Raw genomic sequence first — 15,986 nt, forward strand, 5'->3', positions numbered from 1 at the left:
ACGAATTTGAGTTCCCGAATAATTTAAGAAATAGTGGACGCTCCGGAACTAATAGGTTGAACGAAGTGGTCCCGGTATGTTATAATTAAAAAAACCCAAAACATGAACATGCCGACATAAAGGTCACAAATTCATAATAAATCGATTCTTGGCAAAAAAAATATTCATGGTCCTCATACCGTGCCACAATCCATGAAGTCCTGGCACGGTATTACCAGTTTGAATGTAAGACAAATCAATCAATCGATCGATTGATCTATCGATCCATCAATGCAGATTCGTCTCACAGTCATCTCCAGTGTCACGTGGAATGCTGACATAGAATTCACATTAAACTTATGAATACCGTGTATTGAAGTCATTACGCGGATTGATACATGCTCATGTTGATGTCTGTTGAAAAGAATCACCAGGTTATACGTACAACAATACAGCTTAAACTCCAACAATAACCGAGTGCACTATAAATACAAATCAATCAATCCATCGATCTATCGATCAATCAATGCAGATTCGTCTCACAATCGCCTGCAGTGTCACGTGGAATGTTGACATAGAGCTAACATTCAACATAGCAGTAATCAGAAAGAGACATGAAAATGAGGAAAGCCTTGCATCCTATGATAATGATTTAAACATGTTTTACAGCAAAATGAAAACTGACATCTACCTTAAAAATCTTGAACAAAATCTTCAAAGAAGAGGGTACCTGTTGGGAAGAAGGCACATGCCTTGTTTAATTATGCATGCTTGTGTTTCAGAAAACCGTGTTGTCTTGTGACATGGAGATTTTACCTAAACAATTACCCATCTCATCCATCTTTACGGAGTTGTCATAACAACAACGCAGAGAAACAATGTTGTTTCCCAGATGTACTGCTGGACGGTACAGCGATGAGAGTAAACCAGGGGAAGTCCTTCACCAAATCTGCTCAGAGTAGGTCCTTTCTGGAGAAGCTGTCAGAGAAGCCATTGCATCGTGTGTACATGTAGTGTGTGGAACAGAACAGCAATCCAACTGACTCCTTCGCCTGGATGAAGTCGGCTGGTCTCAAATGTGAAACTGAGGGCTTCCTTTTTGCTGCTCAGGACCAGTCACTCCCCACTCGCAATCGTCAGAGTGTGATTCTTAATCAATGTGTGAATACGAAATGTCGTCTTTGCAATGAATTCACAGAGACTGTCCAACACCTTGTCAGTGGATGCCCTTCCTTGGTACAAACAGCATATCTTAAAAGACATGATGGCATGGCTCGCTGCTTTTACTATCGTCTCCGCTATGCCTGTGGCTTTGACTCCGAGGTCCATCCATGGTACGGCCCTGAACATGTCCAGGGCGTCCTGGAAAATGATGCCTTAAAACTGGGACGAATTCGCCTGGGACGAATTCGCCTGCCAACAAACGTGATCTCGTCCTTTTTGATAAAACCAATGAAATTATTTATATCATTGAATTTTCAGTCCCTTTTGACAGCAATGTGATTGGCAAGATTCAGGAAAAGCATGATAAACATGCGGACCTCGCCTTTGAAATGTCTCGCTTACATCCCAAGTACACTGTCGTCAGGCTCCCCATTGTTCTCTGTGCCCTTGGTTTGGTACCTCCTGATCTCTTGACGCAGATCAGGAGAGTGCCCGGGTTCTCCACCAGGGAGCACGGCCCTTCTGACAATCTGGGTAATGCAGAAGGCTGCAGTGTTGGGGAGCCTCCATATTCTCCGAATTCTCCAAAGTTCTTGGTGGGTTCGACTAGGCAGTGTTTTCTGGGAGAAGTCCCATTCGCTGTCAGGGCTGTGTAGAGGGCCCCGAGCTGATGATGAGCCATACCGGCCTGACTGTGCCAGGATCACCCAAACCTTCTCTGCTGCATTTCAGTTCTAATCTGTAAATAATAATAATATATCAATAACATGCCATTTTAATCGACTGTAAGCGTGCTCTCATTCCACTACAAAACAGCGTCGTATTGAGCGCTGTCATATAACAAACAATTTCATCGTACCTTGTCGAAAATAATCTGGGCAATCGCAGTTTTCTGATATTTCCATCGGCTGTCTCCTTCTTGACGTGTATCATATTGGTGGATCGATTGGTTTTCACTAAAATCAAATTCGAGACGGTGATTTTCAATTTGTGATAATCACCGTAGTAGTTCGTCGTCGTCGGAATCGCTGTTGGATAAATCGCTGTTGGATAAATCGCTGTCCGTATCAATGGTGATATCGGGCAATGACAACGTGTCGTCGTCAGCATCGGAACTTGTACATTCCACGAGCATCTGCGTGTCATCCGCTTCGTCGACCGAGAGGGTGGTCCACTTTCATATTTTTTATTCGTTTGATAGAACGCTTCTCATCACCAGCCCCGCCTTTGCGGTTTTTCTTGAATTTACATGATTTCGCCTCCATCACCCCGTAATCTTCATTGCCATTAGTAGCCGTCGATGGGAATGGGGACTTCGTAGCAACAGGTTTTTTGTGTCCCCGATCTTCGCTCGTGGTAGTATAGGGAGTCGAGATAAGTGGTGATCTTTACCTCATTTTTTATTATATATATAGTCACAAGAACCATTGGCATGCTTTGAAGTTGCGAGTGTAGACTGTTTGGCTCCATTCCTTTATCCTTGTCACATGCTAGTCGTGTGAGTACTCAATGTACTATTGCTCATAATATATAATCCGACACACTGCTCCCAATCGCGTATTTGCTAACTGGGCCAGGACTTAATCTGTCACATGAGATGGCTTGTTCGGGTTAAGTAGGTAAGGCTCCTCAGGAACCCTTATTATTATATTTTATTTTATATATATACCCTTATTTATGTATATACCCTTAATATTATATATACACACACGCACGCACGCGCCTACGCACACATATTTATGCATGTTTTCATCAGCAGCATCACGCGTGATCCTCTCGCAACCATATGCAGAAGGTTTGCAAGCGGTTTCTTGTTTTACTTATGTACAATGCAGATACTCGTGTTCGCCTAATAAAATTATCATATCCGAACCCAGTAGTATGCATATGTGCTCCTGTGTAATAATCGATTTTGCATAAACCCTATTTTCCCGATCACATGAAACGACTTTAGCGTTTCTACACACGTCTTGATTTAAACACTATCCCGCATAAATTAACGAGTACCTATAGAGGAAGGGGGGAACTCGTGTCACCTATAAGGAGACTATTCAGCACAACAGTACGCCTTGATACACCTCTCCGTGGAGGTAGTTGCTGGTTAAACTATTACATCTATGCTTTTTAGTGTATTAAAATATTTCAGTCAAATATATGCAATACACACAGCATGGTTATACACTAATTTCATTTATTAATGTATGGTAACTCGACTATTGTCTATCAGTTCTGCTCTACAATTTGCATAATGTAGTTCGCAGATGTTATAACGCGCATGCATCAGTATTCGGTTCATATGTTTGATATGAAATACATTTTTAGTCAATAATGATCTATATTTGTTATTATTCTGACGGGTAAACTGCTACTACTACCACCTCCGGTGTTGTCACTACTACTACTACTACTACTACTGCTGCTGCTGCTGCTACTACTACTACTACTACTACCATCACCCTCTCTACTACTACCACTGCTGTTGCTACCGTTGTCACTGCTGCTGCTATTACTACTACTACTACTACTACTACTACTGCTGATGCTGCTGCTACTACTACTACTACTACCATCACCCTCTCTACTACTACCACTGCTGTTGCTACCGTTGTCACTACTACTACTACTACTACTGCTGATGCTGCTGCTACTACTACTACTACCATCACCCTCTCTACTACTACCACTGCTGTTGCTACCGTTGTCACTGCTGCTGCTACTACTACTACTACCATCACCCTCTCTACTACTACCACTGCTGTTGCTACCGTTGTCACTACTACTACTACTACTACTGCTGATGCTGCTGCTACTACTACTACTACTACTACCATCACCCTCTCTACTACTACCACTGCTGTTGCTACCGTTGTCACTGCTACTACTACTACTACTACTACCATCACCCTCTCTACTACTACCACTGCTGTTGCTACCGTTGTCACTGCTGCTGCTACTACTACTACTACCATCACCCTCTCTACTACTACCACTGCTGTTGCTACCGTTGTCACTACTACTACTACTACTACTACTAGTACTGCTGCTGCTGCTGCTGTCGCTGTGGTGTCTAAAGCTTTTGCAATTGATAATAATTATTTGTCGAACCTCCGCTGCTTCCTATGAAGGTACTGAATGAAGAAGTTTGATCAATGTATATAACACTAGTTTAAGTTTAGCGATTTTTGTGTGTCAATACTTTTCATGGGTATGTTGTATTATAAAATTCGACGTTTACAAAGTTAATTACACAGTCTTCATATGCGAGTAAGTCTTCCCAGCAGCGGGGAAACAAATGGTCTTACGTCCTCTATATTAAAATCGAGTGATGACGCTTTTAAACTTGATGAATTTAACACCTATTATGCAGACGTTCGAGTTGTTTCATAAGTCACCATGTCGGTTTCTGACAGATTACTGCATATAATTACAGTCGGTGGAATAGTACTAATTGCTTCGGTGACCTCCATCACCGTAGTGCTGATTGTCGTGGTGGTGTTAGTTTGCCTGATACGACGCATAATGAGGCGTCAGCGTGAGGCAGTCGAACGCGAAAAGAGAGGACGAGGATTCAACTGGTTCCAGGACACCACCGAGCGTCCTCATTATCCCTTCGATTGGTCTTTAGAGGAAGAATTAGATACAAGCTTATAATTATCTTTCTTCATTTTTCTTGTAATTGACGCTCTCCTGACGCGAGTCTAGAAAATGTGGCAAGTCTAGATTTCCATAGTTTCAGGGTCTGTGCCAGTCTGCTGAATTCATAGCCAGTATATGGCTAGTAATTATCAGCTGATCTCTAGCTGTCACTGGTGTTTAGTATAAATTCATGGGGAATTCAACATGTTCTACCCCTCACGAGACCCGTCAGGATCAGTAGACACATTCAGCTCGACCACTTCGGGGTAGAAACGAAGAAGTGCACTGCGAACCTCTTCGTTTCCGAAATATACATCACGTATGATGGAGTGTTGATACCACCCCGAGCAACAATAATTACTATCCAAAATGAAGGCGATAAACCACAGGACGAGATCAAAGGACTGCATGGTGATGATGATGATGATGATGATGATGATGATGGTGTGTGCCTACTCGAGAGGACGACGACCGACAATGTGGTAAGCGATGCAGGAAAAGTCGATGTTCTCGACCTCACGGGTATTTAACAAGTATTTCTCGGGTTAATGTTTATATGGCGTTTGTAATTAAGAAGTGAAAAGTTCATTTTAGCCTTGAAGATAATAAAATAGGATCAACATTTGCTACAAGAGATTTTCTCAAGGTGGAGCGTGCTTGACGGACTTTTTGAGTTCATAGCATATGTAAAATTGTAGAGAATGAGAGAACGAGACTGAGCAGCTAGGGTAATGGAAAAAAGATTTAGGCGATATGCATTGTCTAAGGAGACTTGATGTCGTGGTCAAGAAACAATTGTTGACTGATCGTGGTCAAGCGTTTTTGAATTTTCTTCCCTTTGTGCGACCGAGTTTGTTTGACTTGGGTTCTCCTCACTCATCTCTATAACGGTTAAATGAGTGAGTGAATGAGTTTAGTTTTACGCCGCTTTAGCAATGTTCCAGCAATATCACGGCGGTGAACACCAGAAAATGGGCTTCACACATTGTACCCATATGGAGATTCGAACCAGGGGTCGTCGGCGTGACGAGTGAACGCTTTAACCACTAGGTTACCCCACCGCCCATAACGGTTAAGAACACGCAAGACTGAGCGGTTAGGGTAATGAAAAAAGAATTAGGCGACATGCATTGTCGTGGTCAAGAAAATAATTGTTGACCGATCGTGGTCAAGCGAGAACCTTGCGACCGATGGATATGCGGCGGAGTTTCTTTGATTTTGGTTCTCCTCGCGAGCGCGCGACGCCTGAGTGTATTGCCTCGAGCCGTTTATTTACTCAAGGGGTGGGGTGGACGCGTTTCAAAGCTGAAAGATCAAAGCTGTTGTCGATATGCCGAATGTAGATGAATAACGCTGGGCGGTTTTCCGCGAAAAGGGACACCTACTACTACTACTATAATTGTTGATCAAGGTTTACCTATACCTGATGTTTCTAGTATATATATGTATATATATATAACGTATGATCCATAATGATTGAGGTTTAGATATAAACATGGGTTGGGTTAAGATATGACACAGACCGTGTTTCGATACAACTCATGATCCCGATTTTGACAAAAGTGATAATCCAGTTTAGATACAACTAATGATTAAGGTTCAGATATAACTGTTGATCCAGGTTTAGATAGAACTGTTGATCCCGGCTGAAGACGTTTTTCAGAAATAAAAGACAGAACGCATAGTGTATAATGTCATCATGTTTATTCATCCTTTGTTCTGGCATCATATCAAATCGTGAATGAATATGGCAAATATTAACACAGGGTTTACATGTACATACACATTTTATAATCAGCGGTACAGTTAGAGAACGCTGGATACCGTGTGTCACGTCAACCTAACCCTGGCAAATATTAACACAAGGTTTACGTGTACATACACATTTTATAATCAGCGGTACAGTTAGAGAACGCTGGATACCGTGTGTCACGTCAACCTAACCCTGGCAACTATTAACACAAGGTTTACGTGTACATACACATTTTATAATCAGCGGTACAGTTAGAGAACGCTGGATACCGTGTGTCACGTCAACCTAACAATGGCAAATATTAACACAAGGTTTACGTGTACATACACATTTTATAATCAGCGGTACAGTTAGAGAACGCTGGATACCGTGTGTCACGTCAACCTAACCCTGGCAACTATTAACACAAGGTTTACGTGTACATACACATTTTATAATCAGCGGTACAGTTAGAGAACGCTGGATACCGTCTGTCACGTCAACCTAACCCTAACGCAAATCCTAAATGTTACCCTAACCCTAACCCTAACCAAACGTAAACTTGCTGGTTTTCAAAGATAGCAGAAAGTATCCGGCACAATGTACGCTGTAATCTTGCTCAGTCAGCTATACGTAAGTCAAGTGAATCGCCTTCTTTAACTGGTTGTTGACATTCTTGATTTCGTTTTAACGGATCGCACATCCTGTATCCTTGTCAGCAAGTTTATCTTCTCTGACACTGGGCACACGCATCTCCATTCTGCATGTTGAACGGCGGCCTCTGACCTTGCAAGTGAGTAATGATTTGTACATAACAATGTTCATTACACCTCTGCTCTGGGTCAACCACACAGTTATAGCTGAGCCTCCAGGCAGCGGTAGCATGGATGTATTGGTCGATGGCTTGCTGTCCGTAGCAGTGTGACTTCAGCCGTTGAGCTATATCTTTGGACCTCCCCACGTAGATAACCAGTCCATCCTCTTTGATACCATAGATGCCCTCTATCTTCTGTTGTGGCCATTGTCCCCATGGAGTGCCTAGGCTAGAGATCAGGGTTTCGCAATTGTTCCACGTTTCCACCTGCAATATATGAAACATAGAAGTGAATCGTGACTAACACACTCGTAAAAAACAGATCTAATACCCCAATCTTACTTGTCGCGATCCGCTGGTCGTGAATATATATCCATGTTTGGTCCTGTATCTGTCAGCAACATACGACTGGACCGCCCCTTAATGATCCAACAGTTAGACATTTGACCTCCTCACACGTTATCTGCCGCAAACCAATATGACTGGGTTAGTTCGAATCCCGAATCCAGAATCCCGAATCCGTTTCTAACTTCATGTTCCAGTTTGAATGTGAGGTGATAGTATAGACTTAAATAGTGCTGAAGTGTCTCTTGTCCTAAAGTGAGTGAGGTAGTAGATGAGTTACTTTTAAGCCACTTTTAGCAATATTCCAGCATCACGGCGGGGGACCCCAGAAATTGGATTCACACATTGTACCCATGTGAGACACGTGAAGGTCCGGGGAATTGCACTCAGGTGTTCGGTGTGATGAGCGAACACTCGACCATGCAAAGACGCCCATATTTCTTGTTATATCTAGGAAGAATATACAGAGAATATTTGGTTTGTCCCGTCTCGGGCTGACTCTAGGGTAAATGTCAAATTAGCCATACTTACAGAACAGTTCGCCATTCTCTAAACATTAGTGGTAGTCAGGTATCTGTGTACAGAGTTCGTGCGTGGAGCTGCTTGCAATCACTTTCCTAGACGTAATACAATTAGGGATATTGTGGGGCTATATGACGTGTATCTTACACAGTGACAGCAATATATACCTAACGCTGATGTGTCTCTTAATTTAGCCACGCAACAGACATTGCATATAATACAGTGCAATGGCGCAATTCAAGTTTCTCAGAAAAGGTATTTTCAGTTAGATTAGAGAGTGACACCATAACGCTATAACACTATGACGTGTTTCCTAATTTAGAATCGCAATGGAAATTAGATAATATTTATGCTTTGATTCTGTTACACCCCCATTCCACAGAGATTTCCGACTCATCGGTTACTCATCGGAAGCAAACCGACGAGGAGTATCGTATCAAAGTCCAATGAATCCGATTTGTGTTTGCCGACTATCAGGTCAGTGTTGGACGTGTTGGACGTGATCCGATGAGGCGAAATATTCCAATGAAGGAACTAAGTCCGGAGCTTTGTTCGCCATCGGACGGTATTTCCTGTTGCAAATCGAGTTAGCGTCGGTTGAACGTCGTGTCGTGTCAGCAACTAAAGGACGTGTCAAGCAGACTTCTGACGGCTATATGACAAGCGTTCGATGATCATCAGACATCTATGACTGTAATCTGCGGTCAGCCATGACGCGCCTGGTAAGCGCGCATCACAAATTCGATTCTCATCGAAGGATAACATGATCTTTATCATCATCCGATTGCTATCCGGTGTGACATCGGAGGGTAACCGCTTATTAACTGAACTGGCATCCGACACATATCGCATAGAAAGCGATGACATCTAATCTGCCAATGGACTCCAAAAGGTAGGTCAACCAACATTCACCCGCAGATTTCCATCGGATACTACAGCACCAACATCCTGAAGATGGGTCCAGAAAGACAAAGAGTGAGTGAGTGAGTGAGTTTAGTTTTACGCCGCACTCAGCAATATTACAGCTATATGGCGGCGGTCTGTAAATAATCGAGTCTGGACCAGACAATCCAGTGATCAACAACATGAGCATCGATCTGCGCAATTGGGAACCGATGACACGTGTCAACCAAGTCAGCGAGCCTGACCACCCGATCCCGTTAGTCGCCTCTTACGACAAGCTGAGTCGCCTTTTATGGCAAGCATGGGTTGCTGAAGGCCTATTCTACCCCGGGACCTTCACGGGTCAGAAAGACAAAGAAGCGACCTATCAGTAACAGTTGTTGCAAGTGCCACTTCACAACATTTTGATTGAAATTGTTTTACACACTCGTGAGCCACCGTTCAGACTTTTAAGATATTAAGTACTTATAACCAATAAATCATGAACATTGCTCAATATGCAAATTAGTAATGTCAAGAATCAATATTCATATTCACTGACTAATTTGCTGGTAGCAATACAGTTCATGCGTTGCCATCCTTTTCTAAATCCACTTAAGGTGGCAAAACAGTCTATAATCAGTTATTCCAAATCTTCCTCTCCTGCCAAGGTACTACTCCTCCAAGAGGGCTGTAGAAGTGCCGTCTCAGGATTTCACGCTGTGCTGTGTGACTGGAGCTCCTCTGGGAGCTTGTGCTTCATGCATGATGGCCATGATCCATCTCCTGGTATGATGTTGTGGTTGGCATTTTCTGTATCCAGCTGACCATGGTGCATGGCTGGGTGTCGTATTCGGATCAGGTTGTGGAGGCAGACAGATGTTTTTATGAGGGTTGTTCCTGCTTTAATGTTCCTATAAGACATCGGAATCTGGCTGCCAGTATTCAGAAAGCGTTCTCAACGACTCTTCGGGGTCTACTCATGTAATTATTACATATCTGCTCTGTACGAGTCAAATGCCCCGTGAAGATCCGGGTAGCATAGGCCTTGTTTGGCATAAGAAGTGACTCTGCTTGTCGTAAGAGGCGACTAACGGGATCGGGTGGTCAGGCTCGTTGACATGATTGACACATGTCATGATGTTGATCACTGGATTGTCTGGTCCAGACTCGATTATTTACAGACCACTGCCATATAACTGGAATATTGCTCATTGCGGCGTAAAAATATACTCACTCGCTCGCTCTAATTCCTTTTCGAGTAAGGCTTCATCAAGTGGGTTCTCAAAGCGAAGGCTTAATCCCCGATCGTAAAGTGTGACATGTTCTGGTTGTCATTGGTCATTGACTCAGGTTGGGGGAATACTGTTTGACCAGAAGACACCATCTCTTTGAGCTCAGAAGCATTGCAAACCTGCGTGTCAGACATGCGTCCTTGACCACAGAACAGATCAATGTCCTTGACCACAGACCGCAAGAACAGATAGTTCGCATCAACAGGTGCCACTTAGGACCCATGAGAAGAAATGTCTGAAATTTATGGTAAAAACTGGTAGAGTTCTTCGATTTCCCGAGTGTTATGTGCTTTCCATCAAGTGCCGCCATCACATGTAGAAGGTTACATATCCTCTCGTATTCTTCAGAAAATTGCATGCCATCATTGTTCAGCGGTGGAACACTTGATCGCTTCATCAGCATACTCATCCACTAGGCAGACTTGGCAGACTTTCTCGGATAAGAAAGTCTCGATCAACTCTGAAGCTGATCGACAGCTGCAAGGCGCCTTAGGGTGCAGGTTGCCTTAGGGTGCAGGCTAACTTAAGACCAGGTTCCAGGGTTCTTCTGGCATTGGTGTCACCCTTCGCGAGTCTTGGTGCGAGTCTGAAAACATTATTGCGTTACTCGCACGAGATTGAAGAATGCAGTTGTATCCTCCGATCCCAGATCATTCATGAGTCTGGTGGTGTGCTATATAACAGCCTTCTGTCAGCTTACAGGCACGGTCGAACCCATTAACGTCTTCTTTGCCTTCTTCCCAGGACCTAAAGAGTCATTGCATCTTGTTGCCCGGTTTGTTGCTGCCATATAAAACTGCAGCCCAGAACTGCAGCGATGCAAGAAGTTGATCCATGAATAGTACCATCTGGAGGTCCAGTCCACTTTTATACCCGACTGCCGGTTTGGGCGCCAAATCCGAACAGTTTTGGGTCAGGATCCGAATACCCTACGAACAGTAACCGATTTATCTGATTGGTGTCGGGAGAAGTGTGAGATTGGTGTTATTTCACCCTCGCGTTACAGTCCGACTGCAATCGGATAAATCGGACACAGACATCCGGCCGCTATCACTCTTTCATTAGATTAACCGGATCAATGTTTGATCTCTATCGGATTTCAAGGAAATAGAGGATGTCTGGTGAATTTTCATCGGAACTCTTCGTAACTCTGATTTTTTTCGCAAAATTGGGATCACATCACAAATTATATTGAAATCAGCTTTAAATCTGTATTGAACCCTTGGACATTGGGGAGTGTTTCACACTGTACATGCGCTTCCATAAAATCCGTCATCACCTACCCTAGCCGTAAATTAAGAATCATTCGATTGACGATGAGAGATACACGCGTTTGTTGACGTAGCGGCTCTCACTGGTCCATCACTGTGTATATCTGACCATCTTGCTCTGGCGTATATATATATACCGAGGGAATGTAATATTAAGGGATCGCATGAAAGCAGTAATGTTCATTTGGGTTTTTTCCCAATGTCTTCGAAAGCTTGTGTATCGCATACCTTGTGAAAACACCTGGGACAAAAAGAAAGGAACACTCCTTCTTTCATGTGATCCCTTATATTTTCCCTCAGTATATAACCACCTGTGGCAATATTTATACCTCGCTATATTTATATCCAAATCCGAATTATCCAACATCGATCGCCATGTTGATTTTTCACATGAAAGTTACACGTAAGTTGCAAGTGTAACAGACGTAGCAGAAGCCTGACTGAGTGAGTGAGTGAGTGAGTTTAGTTTTAGGTCGCTGGACCAGCAATACCACGACAGGGGACACCACAAATAGGCTTTACAGATTGTACCAATACAGGGAATCGAATATAACATGGGAGGTGTACGAAGTACAGATATAACAGAACAGGTGTACGAAGTACAGATATAACAGAACAGGTGTACGAAGTATAGATATAACATAACAGGTGTACGAAGTACAGATATAACATAAGAAGTATACAAAGTACAAATACAACCGAACAGGTGTACAAAGTACAGAGATGACAGAACAGGTGTATGAAGTATAGATATAACGGAAGAGGTGTACGAAGTACAGGCATGACGGACAGGCGTACGAAGTACACACATAACCGAAGAGGTGTACGAAGTACAGATATAACCGAAGAGGTGTACGAAGTACAGATATAACGGAAGAGGTGTACGAAGTACAGATATAACGGAAGAGGTGTACGAAGTACAGATATAACCGAAGAGGTGTACGAACTACAGATATAACCGAAGAGGTGTACGAACTACAGATATAACGGAAGAGGTGTACGAAGTACAGATATAACGGAAGAGGTGTACGAACTACAGATATAACGGAAGAGGTGTACGAACTACAGATATAGCATAAGAGGTGTACGAACTACAGATATAACCGAAGAGGTGTACGAAGTACAGATATACAAAGCATAGATATAACGATTCCGAGTGTCAAGTCAAGTTGTATATTTGTATGATGGCCATTGGCTCATATACACACGAAGAACATATATAACATAGGACTTGTACGAAGTACAGATATGACGAGATGTGCACGAAGTACAGATATAACGGAAGAGGTGTACGAACTACAGATATAACGGAAGAGGTGTACGAAGTACAGATATGACGAGATGTGTACGAAGTACAGATATAACGGAAGAGGTGTACGAAGTACAGATATAACGGAAGAGGTGTACGAAGTACAGATCTAATGGAAGAGTTGTACGAACTACAGATATAACGGAAGAGGTGTACGAAGTACAGATATAACGGAAGATGTGTACGAACTACAGATATAACGGAAGAGGTGTACGAACTACAGATATAACCGAAGAGGTGTACGAAGTACAGATATAACCGAAGAGGTATACGAAGTACAGATATACAAAGCATAGATATAACGATTCCGAGTGTCAAGTCAAGTTGTATATTTGTATGATGGCCATTGGCTCATATACACACGAAGAACATATATAACATAGGATTTGTACGAAGTACAGATATGACGAGATGTGCACGAAGTACAGATATAACGGAAGAGGTGTACGAACTACAGATATAACGGAAGAGGTGTACGAAGTACAGATATAACGGAAGAGGTGTACGAAGTACAGATATAACGGAAGAGGTGTACGAAGTACAGATATAACGGAAGAGGTGTACGAAGTACAGATATAACGGAAGAGGTGTACGAACTACAGATATAACGGAAGAGGTGTACGAACTACAGATATAACCGAAGAGGTATACGAAGTACAGATATAACCGAAGAGGTGTACGAAGTACAGATATACACAGCATAGATATAACGATTCCGAGTGTCAAGTCAAGTTGTATATTTGTATGATGGCCATTGGCTCATATACACACGAAGAACATATATAACATAGGACTTGTACGAAGTACAGATATGACGAGATGTGCACGAAGTACAGATATAACGGAAGAGGTGTACGAACTACAGATATAACGGAAGAGGTGTACGAAGTACAGATATAACGGAAGAGGTGTACGAAGTACAGATATAACGGAAGAGGTGTACGAAGTACAGATATAACGGAAGAGGTGTACGAAGTACAGATATAACGGAAGATGTGTACGAAGTACAGATATAACGGAAGAGGTGTACGAACTACAGATATAACCGAAGAGGTGTACGAACTACAGATAGAACCGAAGAGGTATACGAAGTACAGATATAACCGAAGAGGTGTACGAAGTACAGATATACAAAGCATAGATATAACGATTCCGAGTGTCAAGTCAAGTTGTATATTTGTATGATGGCCATTGGCTCATATACACACGAAGAACATATATAACATAGGACTTGTACGAAGTACAGATATGACGAGATGTGCACGAAGTACAGATATAACGGAAGAGGTGTACGAAGTACAGATATAACGGAAGAGGTGTACGAAGTACAGATATAACGGAAGAGGTGTACGAAGTACAGATATAACGGAAGAGGTGTACGAAGTACAGATATAACGGAAGAGGTGTACGAAGTACAGATATAACGGAAGATGTGTACGAAGTACAGATATAACGGAAGAGGTGTACGAACTACAGATATAACGGAAGAGGTGTACGAACTACAGATATAGCATAAGAGGTGTACGAACTACAGATATAACCGAAGAGGTGTACGAAGTACAGATATACAAAGCATAGATATAACGATTCCGAGTGTCAAGTCAAGTTGTATATTTGTATGATGGCCATTGGCTCATATACACACGAAGAACATATATAACATAGGACTTGTACGAAGTACAGATATGACGAGATGTGCACGAAGTACAGATATAACGGAAGAGGTGTACGAACTACAGATATAACGGAAGAGGTGTACGAAGTACAGATATGACGAGATGTGTACGAAGTATAGATATAACGGAAGAGGTGTACGAAGTACAGATATAACGGAAGAGGTGTACGAACTACAGATATAACGGAAGAGTTGTACGAACTACAGATATAACGGAAGAGGTGTACGAAGTACAGATATAACGGAAGATGTGTACGAACTACAGATATAACGGAAGAGGTGTACGAACTACAGATATAACCGAAGAGGTGTACGAAGTACAGATATAACGGAAGAGGTGTACGAAGTGCAGATATAACCGAAGAGGTGTACGAAGTACAGATATAACGGAAGAGGTGTACGAACTACAGATATAACCGAAGAGGTGTACGAACTACAGATATAACGGAAGAGGTGTACGAAGTACAGAAACGGAAGAGGTGTACGAAGCACAGATATAACGGAAGAGGTGTACGAACTACAGATATAACGGAAGAGGTGTACGAAGTACAGATGTAACCGAAGAGGTGTACGAAGTACAGATATAACCGAAGAGGTGTACGAAGTACAGATATAACCGAAGAGGTGTACGAGGTACAGATGTAACCGAAGAGGTGTACGAAGTACAGATATAACGGAAGAGGTGTACGAACTACAGATATAACGGAAGAGGTGTGCGAAGTACAGATATAACCGAACAGGTGTACGAAGTACAGATATGACGAGATGTGTACGAACTACAGATATAACGGAAGAGGTGTACGAAGTACAGATATAACCGAAGAGGTGTACGAAGTACAGATATAACGGAAGAGGTGTACGAACTACAGATATAACGGAAGAGGTGTACGAAGTACAGATATAACCGAAGATGTGTACGAAGTACAGATATAACGGAAGATGTGTACGAAGTACAGATATAACGGAAGAGGTGTACGAACTACAGATATAACGGAAGAGGTGTACGAAGTACAGATATAACGGAAGAGGTATACGAAGTACAGATATACACAGCATAGATATAACGATTCCGAGTGTCAAGTCAAGTTGTATATTTGTATGATGGCCATTGGCTCATATACACACGAAGAACATATATAACATAGGACTTGTACGAAGTACAGATATGACGAGATGTGTACGAAGTACAGATATAACGGAAGAGGTGTACGAACTACAGATATAACGGAAGAGGTGTACGAACTACAGATATAACGGAAGAGGTGTACCAAGACACAGTACAGATATATCGGGAGAGGTGTACGAAGTATTGATATAACAGAGACACCTTCCTAAAAGTGAAACAATTGCGAGCGTGAAGTC

At 42.4% G+C, this 15,986-nt stretch overlaps 1 pseudogene; it reads right to left on the bottom strand.

Annotated features, from left to right (window-relative positions):
- Positions 1 to 7,165: 7,165 nt before the first annotated feature.
- On the bottom strand, positions 7,166 to 10,772 carry LOC137268778 (uncharacterized; annotated as a pseudogene).
- Positions 10,773 to 15,986: the final 5,214 nt, after the last annotated feature.

Source organism: Haliotis asinina, chromosome 16 (genome assembly GCF_037392515.1).
Source record: "Haliotis asinina isolate JCU_RB_2024 chromosome 16, JCU_Hal_asi_v2, whole genome shotgun sequence".
Taxonomy (NCBI): Eukaryota; Metazoa; Mollusca; class Gastropoda; order Lepetellida; family Haliotidae; genus Haliotis; species Haliotis asinina.